The following is a 15553-nucleotide window of genomic DNA, read 5'->3' on the forward strand; positions in this document are numbered from 1 at the left end:
CTGGAATATTGGGCCTTGGGACAATGACCCACGGCGTCAGGAAGAGACAGGTTGAACTGTACTAGGTTACTGGATGCTCAGGTGAGACTGATGTCTGAGTCCTTGCCACACTTACTCCTTTCCCTTGAACCCAGCTTTCTTTAACCAAGCTGGAGGTGCTAGAATTGGTGCTTTGTTAATTGGAGGCCCGATTCCTAAAGAGTTAAATGGTCTTTAGGAATTTTTACATATGTGTGAACCATCCCCATAGTCACCTTAGTAACATTCAAAGAATATTTTTTATTTGTACAGTGGTGTGTGTGTGTGTGTGTGTGTGTGTGATCATTGGGGACTGAACCCAGGCCTCTGTGCACTTGAGGCAGGACCTCTACCACTGTACCATCGCCCCAGCCCCTCCTCAAGGATTTGGTCTTCAATTTCTTTCAATGATGTAAATGTTCACGGTGTGGGGAGTTTAGACTTTTGTTGAGGGCAACCTGAAGTATGCTGATCTGGGATTTGGCCAAGTGATAGAAGAGCCGTGAGGACCAGGCCTTGGTGTCAATGAACTACAAAAACAAAACACAATTTATTTATTTTAATGTATCATAAATGAGTTTTTAATATGCTGAATTTCATTTTGGATTATTCAGTGCAGGCACACAGAGATACAACTACTGGCTGTTACTGAGTGTGTAGCCTAAAGCCTCGCTGAGTTTGCTAGCTCTGAGTTTTGATGCACAGAATATCATATACCCGGGAGAAGACATTCTATCTTTCGCTCCTTCCTCCTTTCCTTTGTTCTTTTGGAAACAGGGTCTCTAGCTCAGACTGACTTTAAACATACTGCATAGCCAACGATGACCTCAAACTGCTGGTCCCTGACTCCACTCCTCAAGTGCTGGGATGACAGATAAGTGCCACCACATCCTTTTTTTGTCTGTTTGTTTGTTTTCGAGACAGGGTTTCTCTGTGGCTTTGGAGCCTGTCCTGGAACTAGCTCTTGTAGACCAGGCTGGCCTCGAACTCACAGAGATCCGCCTGCCTCTGCCTCCCGAGTGCTGGGAATAAAGGCGTGCGCCACCACCGCCTGGCGACACAACATTCTGTTTATTCAGTGCTGCGGATCAAACTCAGGGCTTTGTGCATGGCAGATGGCATTCTGCCAAGTGACCTCCACCATCACAGACTGCAGGGAGCGGATGAAGTCCTGAGCGAATGTGCTTTCGTGCCATGAGCGTGTCCATGTCAAGGACCCCAGTGCCTCAGGCCCGCGGGAATGGCAGTCTTCCCCGGTGGAAGTCCAGATGTTGACAGTTGTGCCGAAAGTGTCAAGCGTAGTCTTCTCTTCCCACTGGCTGCTCCTCTGCAGAGAGCCCTTCTGACATCAGCTGTCACACATCCTGTTCAGATGTATATATTAAACCAGCTGTACAGAAGGAGCCCCCTCCTTGAGAGCCGCGTCTAATAAACACGAGTTTCTAGGCATGTCACAGCTCCATCCCAGCATGTGGCCCACCCGATCCCAGCTTCTCTGCATGTGTCACCCCTTCTCTCCAGCCGGGCAGTACCAAAGCTGGCAGGTCCAGACACCAGCCCAGGTCACTTTTTTTTTTTTTTTTTTTTTTTTTTTTGGATTTGTTTCATTTGTTGAGACGGGGTTTCTCTGTGTAATAGCTCTGGTTGTCCTGGAACTAGCTCTGTAGACCAGGCTGGCCTCAAACTCACAGAGATTCACCAGCCTCTGCCTCCCGAGTGCTGGGATTAAAGGCGTGCGCCACCACTGCCCGGCCTCTTTTGCTTTTTAAATCCATCTCCTTCTTCATGTGTGTCTTGTTTAACTGTCCTGACTAGTACACGTGGTCCAACATTAAACACACATAGCCTCCAGGCATGATGATGCGCTCCCGGGAGACAGAGGCAAGAGGATCAGGAATTTAAGTTCATCTTCAGCAACACAGCAAGTTTGAGGCCAGCCTGGCTTTCATGAACACTTGTCTCAAAAAACAAACACAAAATAAACGTTAAAAGTGACCAGAGTGGACATCCTTGTCCTGTTCTTGTTCACTAGGCAAGTACCTGGTCTTTCATTATTATGATGTTAGTTACGGGTTTTCATAGATGCCTTTGGGTGTAGGGTGGGGCCTGATTTTATAAATAAAGTTTTATACAAACACAGCCATGCAATTCATTTACATATAGCAATGGCTGTAATGGCAACTGAGTCAGTGTGACAAAGAATATGGTTTCTAAGCTTAGAATATTTCTCTTTGGCCCTTTAAGAAGAAGTCCACTGGAATGGTTTTCAGTTTTGGGCTAGTTTGTTAGGAAGCTATATATAACGAAAATGACTCTTAGATGAGGCTTCCAAAGCTGGGTCATTTAATAAAAGGGAACTCCCAGAGGCTGAAGAGGTGGCTTTGCAGGTGAGGTGCTGTCTAGCCTGACTAGCGGAGCTTCATTCCTGGGGTCCACACGGTAGGAGAGAACTCCCTAAAGTTGTCTCTGACTGCCATGTGCATGCCATGGCACACATGCATATACACATGCATGCACACACAAACACGCAACAACAACAACAACGAAGATCATGGGGCTGGAAAGAGGTCTGAGCAGCTGATAGCAGGACCTGCTCGTCCAGTGGATCTGAACTCCTGCACCTATGACTCTGCCCAGAGGACCTGGGGATCTCTTCAGGGCTCTCAGAGCACCGGTCCTCATGTGCCCTCTCCCCTACAGACACACACATATAAATAAAAAGTTAAAAATCTCTAAAAAAGCAAGTTAAACAGCAGTGCTGGAGTTATGGCTCAGGGGCTACAGAGGACCAGCATCCATGTGGCAGTGGTTCCCTACTGGATATAATTTTAGTTCTAGAGGAACCTATGCCCTCTTCTGCCTTTTTGTGGGCACTGAGCATGCATGTGGTACACAGGCATACATACATGCAAACAAAACACTCACATATAGAAATTAAGGCTAAGAAACCTTTTAAAAAATGAGAAAGGCCGGGCGATGGTGGCGCAGGCCTTTAATCCCAGCACTCGGGAGGCAGAGGCAGGCGGATCTCTGTGAGTTCAAGACCAGCTTGGTCTACAGAGCTAGTTCTAGGACAGGCTCCAAAGCCACAGAGAAACCTTGTCTTGAAAAACCAAAAAAAAAAAAAAACAAAACAAAAAAAAACCCAAAAAACAAAAAATAAAAAATGCGAAAGAATTATAAGCTCTCGTCTACCCTGTCCTGACCACTGTACTCTTGTTTAAAACTGGAAGGGGAATTTTTGAGCTGAAATGGAGAAGGAGATAGAGAACACCGAAGAATGGGGTGGAGTGGGGTCAGCCCCGTGCTTAGACTGGAGTCCCAGAAGCAAAGAGAGACAAGACCTACGCATACCATGATTGAGATCTGTTCAGTACGGGCGACAAACCATTCGAAAGGACAGCCATGCAATGGCGGAGGCCCACTTCACTGTCTTCTGACTTCCCAAGCAGGCTCTCTCTCCTCCGTGTGCACAGCCGCCTCAGGAAAAGGTTCTCACACTGGGCTGGGGCTCTGTGGTGGGAAGCACATGGGCTTTGGACAAGCCGGGTGTGAACACGGCCTCTGCCCACTTCCTAGCCAGTACACCTGGAGAAGGTTCCAATCTGCAGCGTATCGACCCCCATTACATTTATTTGTGTGTGTGTGAAGTGGAGGAGGTGATGTGTGTGCCACACAGTGAGTTTGTAGAGGTCAGAGGCCAACTTGCAAGAGTTCTTTTTTTTCTTCCATTATGTGAAACCCAGGGATCAAATTCAGGTCTCCGGGCTTAGCCACAAGGCCCTTTACCCGCTGAGCCCTCTCATTGGCCCTCCGCTGCAGCTCTCTCAATGAGTAAGAGAAAAGAAATGGATGCCACATGACAATAGCGAGCATCGAGTTACCCATGCTGTGGGAACAAACCTGTGGACACCGAGTGCTTTAAGACTGAAATGTGGTTTGAATTCTATCACAGGCACAAAGGGCTATAGCACTGGCTGTGCAATTTGCAGAAATCGGTGCAAAAAGAACACAGAGGGCCCTTGTTGAAAAACGACTATGTCAAGATGACCACAGCAGTACTTTAAGCGGAGCACCGGGGACTTTCTTAGTGCGTGTCACTAAAAAAGATGACACACCCATGAAGCCAGCCTTGGTGGCAAACCTGCAAAGAATGGCTCCATGCGACGGGATAGGGCTTCTCCTGCCACATCCAGGGCATCGATGCGTAGGGAAGATGCCGAGGAGGGTGAGTTTGGTGACCCGAGTGGTTTTTCTGGGGGAGTGGGTGGGGCTAGCCAGGCTGCCACCGGAGCTGAAGAACTGACTGTTCCCCACAGACTCTGGCCTAGAAGAAAAAAAAAAAAAAAGCCTGCAGCTGTATCTACAGCCCCTGTTGTTTGCTGTGGTGTGTTACAACACAGCCTGGCAGCCTCCCGGGCTTTTCTTCCTCCAGGAAGAGTCTCCTCTAAGAACACGTGACAAGCCGACACAACCCTGCAGACTGGCCCACACTGCCCCTCGCTGTTCAAGCAGCTCCTCGGCAGTTCCAGGGCTGCGTGCTTTGTTAACTCCGAGCTGTCCCGTCCCACCTCCGGGCCGAGTCCGTTCCTTATCCACAGCCTCTGGTCCGGCAAAAGCCTTTCTCCATCTCGGAAGAGTGGGTTCTATGGGACCTCTTCAATGAAGCCCCTCCCTTGCCTCTCACGGGGGGGGGGGCACGGACTCTCTTCCCTGGAGAGCGCCCCACTCTTCTATGTAGACATGCCACGAGCCCTGGAACATTACTCAAGTGTGGATGTCCCTGTCTGCTAGCTCGGAGCCTTTGCGGGCTGGCACGGTGCCTTCTCACCTCCATGCGCCCTCCTCCACACAGGGCATACTTCTTGTTCTCTGTAGGCAGAGTAGAGGCAGAACCAGCTGGCATTAGTGAGCAGTGCTATCCACATCACGGTGATGAATTCACGTAAACAGCCTGTGGCCCTCCCTGGAGGCTGATCCGGGGGAAGTTAACTCAAGTGACTAAGACAGGACCCCTGCCCAAGAGGAGGTTCCTAGGTCAGTTTTATCTTTTCTGAAGACAGGAAAGAATGACCATTCTATCACCCAGCGTGGTGACATAAAGAATGTCTTCCAAAATTCTAAGTATGACAACGCAGAAGAAACAAAAATAACTAACTAAAATAAAAGCAGACACGGAGCCAGAAACCACGGGTTTTCACGTTTCTACGAGACATTTCCATAGGTAATTGAGACTTTTGATTTCTCTTCTGAGCGAGCGACAGAGAGGGAGAGAGAGAGAAGGAGAGAGGGAGAGAGAGAGAGAGAGAGAGAGAGAGAGAGAGAGAGAGAGAGAGAGAGAGAGAGAGAGGAGAGAGAGAGAGAGAACTCAATGGCTGCTCTCCCAGAGGATCTGGGTGCCACCAGCAGCACCCACATGGCATCTCACAAATACAGTCCCAGGAGACCCGACGCCCTCTTCTGGCCTCTGCTGGGTACTGCACGCACATAGCGCACAGCCATACATTTAGACGAGACACTACAACACATTCATTTAAAAAAAATCTACAAAAGGAAGAGTTCGCGCTCAAGTCCCCAGGTGCAGCTCCTGCACGTCCACGGGAGTCACCCAGGCCACGTGGTTGGGGTAGGGGAGTCCACTCTTCGGGCTCCTTCCTGTCCCCTTCACCTGGGCGTTGGGCGACTGTGCTGGAGAGGGCGGAGACCCCGAGGGAGAGCGTGGAGCTAGGTGCTAACTCGGGGGCTTCCCAGTCTCTAAGGAGCATCCTGGAGTCCATGAGGTTGTTTCCTGGGGTCAGCATGGCCTGATCCCTCCGGCCTCGCGAAGGGCGGGCTGGGTGGACAGACAGGCAGGGCAGGCTTAGCAGGAGTGCGTCTGGAGGCCAAGGACGACGCCAAGAGGTGTCAGTCAGCTTCCTCCATCCCTCCTCTCCGGCCCCCACAAAGGGCAAGGGCCAGACACGTGGGCTGCAGCGGAGAGGCGGGGAGGCACCCGAAGGGGGCGGAGCCTTATTTGCATAGACTGTGCGCGGCCACCAATGGGGACAGGCGGAGCCACAACCCGCGCGCCTTTTGGGGGCGGATTGACAGCCTCGCGAGCCTATGGAAGGCGGGTCCTGCGGCCGGTGGGGGCGGGACGACGGCGGGCGCTGCCCGGCGCACTAGCCGGCTCGCGGGCGCTGCCAGTCTCCGGCGGCGGTGTCCGGCGCGCGGCTGAGCGACTGGAGCGTGCGGGCGGGCGAGCGAGCGAGCGGACGGGCGGGCGGCCTGCTGGGCGGGCTGAGAGGCTGAGCGGCGGCGCGCGCCGCGGAGAGACGCGGAGCCTGAGACGCGGCGGCGGCGGCGACAGGTACGGGCGCCATGGCCGCGGGGATGGAGCGCGCGCGCGCGCGGTGCACCCGGGAGTCGGCCGGGCGCTGGCGGTCCCGCCTCCACCATCCCTCACGCGGCTTTCTCCGGGGCGGCGTGGACGGGGCGTGCGGCAGACAGGGGCCACGCGTGGGAGGCGGAGCGGCCGCGCCTCCGGTCAGCGATCGCTCAGCGCGGCGCCGGCTCGCCCGCCCGCGCGCGGCTTTTGTTTCCCGCGCAGCCTGTGCACAGGTCCAGGAGCCCCGTGTCTCCACGCCACGCCGCCGCCGGGCGCGGAGGAAACTTGGCCTTCCGGAGCCCAGCGAGCCCGCACGCGCGCGCGGATAACGGAGCGCCCCGCCGCGTCCGCCGGGCCTTGCGAGGGGCGTGCCGCCCGGGCGCCGCCCTCACCTGCCAGTCCCGGGCCGGCTCGCTGCCGGCGGGCAGGTGACCCGCGGGCTCGGAAGTGGACGCAGGAGGGAAAGCCAATTAAAAGTTGCTTTAGGGGCCTCCGAGGTGGCTGAGCGGGGACAGGCGCTTGTTGCCAAATCTGACGAACGGAGTTCGATCCCCGGAACCGACTCGCGAGAGTTGTCCTCTGACCTGTACACACACACGCTCTCACACACTCACTCTCTATAAATATGTAAGTTGTTTTAGGAGCCTCCATTCCCTTCAGCCCTGGGACATCACACTACTGTCCCAGCGGTTGTCCCGGCGGTAGCCCGTGACTCGGAACCCAGCCTTTGGTGCGCGCGCGCGCATGTATGAAGCTAAGGGAGCACACTGCATTATGATCATCTTCATCATCCTCTTTGCTGTGGGTGAGCCAGGTGGAGCGCCTGCGCCTCGGGTTTTGAATCTTGGGCTTCTGCGGCGGTGGTGAAAGCTTTGGAAGGTACAGGTCGTAAGCAGAGCGTGCAGGGCTCGGGACAGTGTGTTCCGTGCTTGGCCGCCTTTCAGTCAATTCTGCAGGCAGCGGTTGAGAGCTGGTGGTTTGGGGATTTTTTTTTTCCAGCAGACGGAGGCTGAACGTTGAATGGGCACTTTCTTTGCCTTTTCTAGGGGTAGGAGAGAGTTTATTTTCATTGTCTTTCCATTTTCTTAGAGTAGAGGACAAGGGAAAAGTTAAGGTGAATTTGGGTTAAGAATTTTGTCCCTTCCTTCCCGCTCTTGCTGTTTGTTATTATTACTATAGAATTGTAGTAGCTCCTTCTCTTGTCTGAATCAATCCAAGAAATAACTTTGAAACTATCTAATCCTGGTGGGACATTCTTACTCCTTTGTACTTTCCCTTAACCGTTTTCTGGTAACTTCTCTCCCAGCTGTCTGGTATGTGCCGAACAGGCTTCTAAGAGCTTTCACTTTGCGGATGCTACAGAAATGGCATATTTTAGCTATTTTTAAATGGGAAGGTTAATAACATTCATTATTTGTTAGAAACACGGGGTTTAGTTCTCTCCCTTTCTCTCTAATGTGTCCTGTGTGGAACTGCGTTGGGTATAATCTGTACTTAGAGGAGTTGAGCTTCAGAGTAGTTAGTCATTACTTAATTACACTAATTAATTGAGTGGCCATTTTATTCATCTAGCTAATTTGAGTTAGCTATTAGTTGGGACCACTCGAGATTATTTTAAATTAATGTAGGAATATTACTTTTAAATTGTTTTAAAACAGCAAGTTTATACATTAATGAGGTTTTTGTCATTCCAACATTTTTTAAAAGTATGCTTCTCAATATTTACTTTTCTCAGTATTTAGTTATGTGACATTGAGTGGATTTATTTTTATTCTCTTTTAAAATTTCATTTGTGTATTTATTTATTTATCTGTTGTCAGTGTTTGTGCGACCATGCTGGCACAGGTGTGGCTGTCAGAGGACGACTTGTCTGAGTTGTTTCTCTCCTTCCACGATGTGGGTCCTGGACTTCAAATTCAGGTGGTTCAGCTTAGGGACAAGTGTCGTTACCTCCTCAGCAACCCCACCAGCCTAAGACATAATTTAATTCACTTCAGCATGAAAAACCTATGGTTTTGGATTAGGCAAGTCAGTTGATTTTGAAATTCTTCCTTGTTCTTGGATTGGGAAAGAAAGCGTATTCTGTGTTGTTAGTTCCTAAGGCATTTCAGTCTAGAGTGAACTAGCGTACCCTGTCGTGCAGAGAGGTTCAGTCTGGCTAAAGTTCCTGGTAGTTCCTGCAGGCCGTGTAGAATGGCTGCTTTGACGGGGGCTTTCCTTGTTTCAGGTTTAATCCCACTTTGCTGTTTCACCACACGAAGGTGGAGGGTTCGCAATCCTGTGTCCTAAGATGCCGCTTACATGAACCAAATACCATAAGTCACATTACTTAATTTTTTTTTTAAATTTATTCATGCTTATGGGTCTTTTATGTGTATGTCAGTATGCTATTTGTATGCTTGGTGCTGGCAGCATCAGAGGCCAGGAGCTGAAGTGTGGGTGCCGTGGGAGGGCAGCCGGGACCGTCTCCCCAGCCCTTCACGGCTTATTTCATCTAGTTACACAGAGAAGCATGGCTGGCGTGGGCTTGAACTAGAAAAGTGCTTTTTGATGCCCACTTTAAAGTCCAGCTTTCAGAAATTTTAATTGCTGACTTTTGTTTACTTTGTCTTATTTGTGGCAGACCAGATCATAGAGTCATCAACCATACTTCACTTTCAAAATCAGTGCACAGCTGCTTCTCACATCCACACACGCAGAATTAGGGCTGTTTGTTAGGCAGTTACCTTCAAGTGTAGTTCCTTTTGAGTCTGGATATTGCTGCTAAGTTCCTTTTCTCCTTCTTCCCTCACCTCCCTCCTTTCCTCCTTTTTTCTCTCCTAGGCTTGAACCCACTCCTTGTGCATGCTAGGCAAATGCTGTACCCTTAAGTGAATAACTGACATTAAGAACATGCTCTAAACGCCTTTAACATTTTCGTGATTTCCAAAGAAGATACTGTTGTGCATATTTTGACACTCTTAAGCCTGTAATTAATTCACACCGAACAGTTACCTCCATTTAGTCATGCTCGAGCTTTTCAGGTTAACCAATAAGTAACTAGATTTTTTTTCCCGTTATTTTATATTTCTAAAATTCTCTGCAGTATATTTTAATGCTTTTTAATTTTTTAATTTTTATTTTTTAATCTTTGCTATCCTGGGGATTCAGCCCAGGGTCTGATGGGTGCCAGGCAAACGATCCACCATTGAGCCCTTTGGTACGTTTTAAAGTTTTTTTTTTTTTTCTTTTGGTTTTTCGAGACAGGGTTTCTCTGCAGCTTTTTTAGAGCCTGTCCTGGAACTAGCTCTTGTAGACCAGGCTGGTCTCGAACTCACAGAGATCCGCCTGCCTCTGCCTCCCGAGTGCTGGGATTAAAGGCGTGCGCCACCACCGCCCAGCTCATTTTAAAGTTTTGACATGCGTGCCTCGGATGTTTCAGACATTAAACCTCGTGCCTGGAAGACTGGGTGGGTGATATGTAAGTCCTGTATCTGCTGTCTTAAAAGGAGGACTGTTTATATGTCAGCTTACTTGCAAATAATGATTACTTTGTATAAAAGCCAGTTCTGTAAGGGAGGCAGGCTGAAAGAATTTATTAGAGAACGTAGTAGATTATAAAGGATATTATAGTAGTATTTAGAGCACTAAAATTCCACTATTTAGAATCATTTGTCCATAGTAGTTTAGTAAGAGAATTTGACTTGGGCTATAGGGTGCATGTCTTTTTACTCCCAGCATCCAAGATGCAGAGGCAGCCAGATCTTCATAAGAAGTTCCAGGCCATATGTAATATGACTGTAGGAAGCCCTGCTACAAAACAATACCACCAACAAAAATCCACCAGTGATATTTGTCTACATCGTATGCTTTAATCAGTATTTACTACTAGTCTTTCTGGAAACATTTGATTCGTTAGAGTGAAGGACCACCAGAGGGAGTGTAGGGTCCACACATTTGGTGTGCCTGGTTTTAACCCTTAGTTTGGAAGCAAAGCCTTTGTCAAAAGTAAAAAAAAAAAGTGTTATTTTAGTTATCTGGAACAACCAGGCCAGCTTTCAGTAGTGAAGGTAGGGGATTGTAGATATTTGGAGTTGCTGTGTTTTCTGTAACAAAGCTCAAGGATTCATTGAGCCTCTTTTTTTTTCTTTTAGAAGAAGATACAATTATTACAGAAATGAAAATGACACATTTTTCAGAGTGAAACAATGGGTTTTTAAGTACACAGTCATGCAGCAATGAAAGGGAGCATCCACAGGCTCATGATGTTTCCTCGTATTTACAGTGTGGCACATTTGAACTGTATAGTTTTGAAATTGCTCAGTGTTCGCAAAGAGCACAAGATGAGGAAAGATCACAGACTAGAAGAGGTTGCATTTTCCCTCTCCTGGTTGCAAGCCTTCCTTTGGTGCCAGTGGTAAATTTCTAGAACCATCTGTAGCACTCTGTCTCTGTCTGGGCTACTGTTAAATGTATCTCCTGAAAATGTTCATCAGAGTGTCAGAGCAGGGTTGCAATTTTCAAATTGATCTTTTAAAAAGTCAGATTTGTTTTAAAGGAGAAAAAAGATTAGTGATTCTTACTCCAGCATCTTTCAAGCTTGAAGGTGGTGGCATTTTAAAAAAAAAAAAAAACAAACTAAAAATTACTATGAGGAATTGTAGTGACAAACAAACTATCTAGAGAAGCCAACAGAGCACTTACTTTTCACCCTTAATATTAGTAATTAACATTGGAGGAACATTTAAGATTTGGAGGGTTGGTTTTAATAGACTTAAGTTTGAATGATGAGATAAAGTCTTTATTTAAAAAAATAGATTTGAGTGTGTTTTAATGTTTATGTGTCTGGAAATGAAGTCCTTTCTCTTGTCAGCTGAAATTAATTATACAGGAGAATTTGAGTCAGTTTCCTCGTCATAGACTTCATGTGGCGAGCTACTTTTTGGACTGGAGAGAACATCTTAGCATTGAGCCTTTATCAACATATATTCTGAATAAGCATGGAATGCTCTTTACCTATGTAAAATATTCACTGATGAAATTGTTTCCATGTGTACGTTTTGACAGAGTTAAAAAAATCTTAAACATATTTTGTGTTTTGTATTTGGTGTAAAAAATTATTGTGCAGTAGATGGTAAGATCCTCGTGTTCTGTTTTTGGAAGAGATTTGCGAGGATACATTTGTCTTGCTGAGGGCAGCACCAGTTCAAGTGGGAGAAAGACGTTTCTATTCTTCTGCTCCCAGATAGACTGAAAATTAAGAAAAGCTGAGATGGTCATCTTTCCATCATAGATTTAATTTACCTTGAATTTAGTAAGCTCTGCAAAATTAGTATTTGTGGGGCTTGTTAAGAGTGCTCAGTGCAGGGTTGGAGAGGTGGCTCAGAGGTTAAGAGCACTCACTGGCTGTTCTTCCAGAGGTCCTGAGTTCAATTCCCAACAACCACAAATGGCGGCTCACAACCATCCCTAATGAGATCTGGTGCCCTCTTCTGGTGTGTGTATACATAATAAATAAAAAGAAATCTTAAAGTTAAAAAAAAGATAAGAATACTCATTGCTCTTGTAGAGGACCCAGGTTTGATTTTGACACCTACAGTTCCAGAGGATCTGACACTCTCTTCTGACCTCTATGAGTACATGGTATGCATACAGACATGCAGGCAAAACACTCATATGCATAAAATAAATCTTTACAAAACAGTTTTGGGTTCACAGTTAATATGTACAAATATACATCATATCTATGTGTGCATATATATATACCAGATTATCATTTGTCCACATTACATATAACTACATAATTGTGTATATATGAATATGCACACATAAATATATGCACACATAATTGCTGTCCATTCTAGTTTACTTAAAGGTGAACCTCTCTCCCCTTTTTCCCTTTTCAGAGAAACAGGCTGCACCAAAATGGACAGAGTCTGTGCTCAGGAACAGGTACAGGGTGTGCACAGCAGCTCGCCTGATAGAAACAAACTGCTGAGCCCACAGCAGAGTAGCGGGAAAAACACAGGAACAGGCAAAGTCAAGACATGAGGGTAGAAATGAGGACTGCTGCTAGGTGGGACCGTGCGTCACAGGAAGGGTTTCAGGGGACCTTTCTGGGATGATGGAAAAAGTGATTTACCTTTTAGGTAATGTTATTTTTCGTAATTTTTTTTGTGTGTGTGTGCGCACATGTGTGTATGCAGATTTACTTGCCCGTGTGTGCGGGGAGGCCAACATTCTCTTTCCTATTGCTCATCCACATTCATTTTTAAAACCGGGAGCTTTTAGCTAGTCTGGCTGGCCAGTCTGCGCTCTTCAGACTGGTGTTCATGGTGTTCCAGACCTGCACCACCATGCTCTGCTTTTACACAGGCACTTGGAATTCGAACTCAGGTTCTCACGCTTGCACAGCAGACACATTACCCACGGAGTTACCTCCCAGTCTCTCCTTTTTAACTTTTTAACTTCCAGAAAAGTGCAAAATCAGTACAGAGGATGTTATATACAGCTTAATCCAGACTTGCCAGTTGGTTCCATGTGCTCAGACTTACTAAGCTCTGCGCTGTATGGTGTGTACATTGCATTCTTAGTAAAGGAAAAAGTGTGCTGAAAGTGAGAAATGATCTTACCTGAAAAAAGTGAAATAACCAACCATAAATTGGCTAATCAGTTAATGACAGGGAAAGAGAACTGTCTCGTGTGTGTGTGTGTGTGTTCTGAATGTAGAGGATGAATCAAGGCATAGCTACTGTTTGTGTGTGTGTGTGTGTGTGTGTGTGTGTTCTGAATGTAGAGGATGATTCAAGGCATAGCTACGGTGAGGAAACCCTGCTTTATTTTTTATTTTTAAATATTTTTTTTTTTTTTCGAGACAGGGTTTCTCTGTAGCTTTGGAGCCTGTCCTAGAACTAGCTCTTGTAGACCAGGCTGGCCTCGAACTCACAGAGATCCGCCTGCCTCTACCTCCCGAGTGCTGGGATTAAAGGCGTGCGCCACTAATATTTATTTCTTTATTATGCATACAATATTCTGTCTGTGTGTATGTCTGCAGGCCAGAAGAGGGCATCAGACCTCATTACAGATGGTTGTGAGCCACCAGTGGTTGCCGGGAATTGAACTCAGAACCTTTGGAAGAGCAGGCAATGCTCTTAACCACTGAGCCATCGCTCCAGCCCCAACCCTGCTTTATTTTGTCATCCTATGTGTGCCACCAGGGACGGCTCAGCCTAGCAGTAGCTTTCCTGGAATTGAAGGTGGCGTTCATTCTTATGAAAGAGTTGCACACCTACAGTGTGCTGGGTTCTGCATAGACATGTACCAGCATTAGTGTTCCAGACCTTAGACAAAGGAAGAGGAGGCCAGAAAGCTTGGTTGTCATCTCTGGGTGGTGCTCTTTATCAGAGAGAGGCGAGCTTGGTGTTTGCAAACCGTGTTGCTCAGGGTGAGTCTCCTATAGCCTCCGCATGACTGATAGAAACTAAAGCTGATTAAATCGTGGTTTAAATAGTGATGGTTTTAAACATCTTTTCCCCTCTTGATGTTTTATGTAATTTTCAGTATATGTTCTTTGGCTCTTTGCTATTCAAGGTTAATCTATATAATTTATAGGTGTTAGTTTATTTTTTACAAACTTTTTTTTTTTAAACATCTCTGTGTCAAAGTTTTTGGTTATTTCCTACCTTGGGAGATATTTAAAGTATCTAGAGGGCTAGCCAGAGCCTTCAGTAGGTTAGTCTCTGGTATATTTTTCAACAAAACCAAAGGTGCATTAAACAGAAGAATACTAGTTATCTGCTGCCAGCCCAGATCAAGGAATGGTTTTCTCTAAAGCGCGTGTTGCTGATGCTCTGAAGTGGCAGACTACATCTTTTCTCCTGTTTATGCAGTGAATTTCTTTGGGTTTCCGGAGTGAATTATGTGCTAAGGATTGAACTCAGGGTCTTTTATGTTAGGCAGGTATTCTGCTGCTGTACTAACTTACCCGGTCTTCTCTGCTGGAATCTGGTTTTGTCAGTCTCCACTAGAGAGAAGTTTTTTTTTTTTTTTGGTTTTTCGAGACAGGGTTTCCCTGTAGTTTCTAGAGCCTGTCCTGGAACTAGCTCTTGTAGACCAGGCTGGCCTCGAACTCAGAGATCCGCCTGCCTCTGCCTCCCGAGTGCTGGGATTAAAGGCGTGCGCCACCACCGCCCGGCTAGAGAGAAGTTTTAACACACCTGTAGGTGACGCTGACCCCTCCTGCTCTGCTGTGTTGTCCACATAACCAAGTGCAGGCCCGGAGAGAGGAAAACAGTGCCCTCCACATTCTCCAGACTCATTACTTACCGACATTTTGATCAGTGTGCCTTTTGTTTTATTTTGGTTGGTTTAGTTGTTTTTGAGATAAAGTCCCACTCTTTAGTCTGGCTGGCTTTGAACTTGTGATCTTCTTGACAGCCTCCCAGTTGCTGGCATTATGGTTGGTGTGCTTTTAAAACTTCATGAAATTTGGTAAGGTGAGATGACTCAGGAGAACCGAGAACCGGAGTTTGCTTCCCAGTACCCGTGTTGAGCAGCTTGCTACCACCTTAAGTCCGGCTCCAGGGAGTTCTGGCCTCCTAGGGCACCTGCACACGTGTGCACACTCCCAGTCAGAAATAAGCAATACACATATTTAAGTTAAAGAAGATCTTTAAAACTTGGTAGCTTCATACAGAGAGGGTAAATGGTAGTAGTATTGGTGTTCCAGACTTCTGTTATAAACAGAATCAGTACGTTTTAGCTCAGAGATTTGGCTTTGGACAAATGGGAATTGTGAAACTTTTGTCTTTATCTTCTTGTTTCATGGACTAAAAAACAAAGGTTGGTTGATTTTTTTTTTTTTTATGCTTCTTATTAGGATAACTGCATCTAATCAGTGTCTGTCGGATGCAGCGGCACTAACCTAGGGTGTTAGGTTATCTTTACTGCAGTGCTTAGAGAATGCAGTTGTCCAAAGGTGCCACTCTTTCTTTCTATAAACCCCCAGCGCTGGGGGCTGAGAAGATTGCCCAGTGGCCAGAGCACTGGTTGTGCACACGTGAGGACTGAAGTTCTGATCTCCAGCATCACATAAAAGTTGTGTGCACGGCAGCCCATCTGTAATCCCAGTGCTCAGGAGGCAGAGACAGTATTCTGAGACCACGCTGACCAGCTGAATCAGTGAACTCT

General features: G+C 46.9%; 1 protein-coding gene across 1 annotated transcript in view; it reads left to right on the forward strand.

The window, feature by feature from the left end:
• The first annotated feature begins 7039 nt into the window (after nt 1–7039).
• Fkbp5 (FKBP prolyl isomerase 5) overlaps nt 7040–15553 on the forward strand; it is an 82349-nt gene continuing 73835 nt past the window's right edge. The window contains exon 1 of the mRNA XM_038342232.1: nt 7040–7264. The gene's annotated coding sequence lies outside the window, so the exon portion shown is untranslated. The remainder of the gene's footprint in view (nt 7265–15553) is intronic.

This window comes from Arvicola amphibius, chromosome 9, assembly GCF_903992535.2.
Source record: "Arvicola amphibius chromosome 9, mArvAmp1.2, whole genome shotgun sequence".
NCBI classification, from domain to species: Eukaryota; Metazoa; Chordata; class Mammalia; order Rodentia; family Cricetidae; genus Arvicola; species Arvicola amphibius.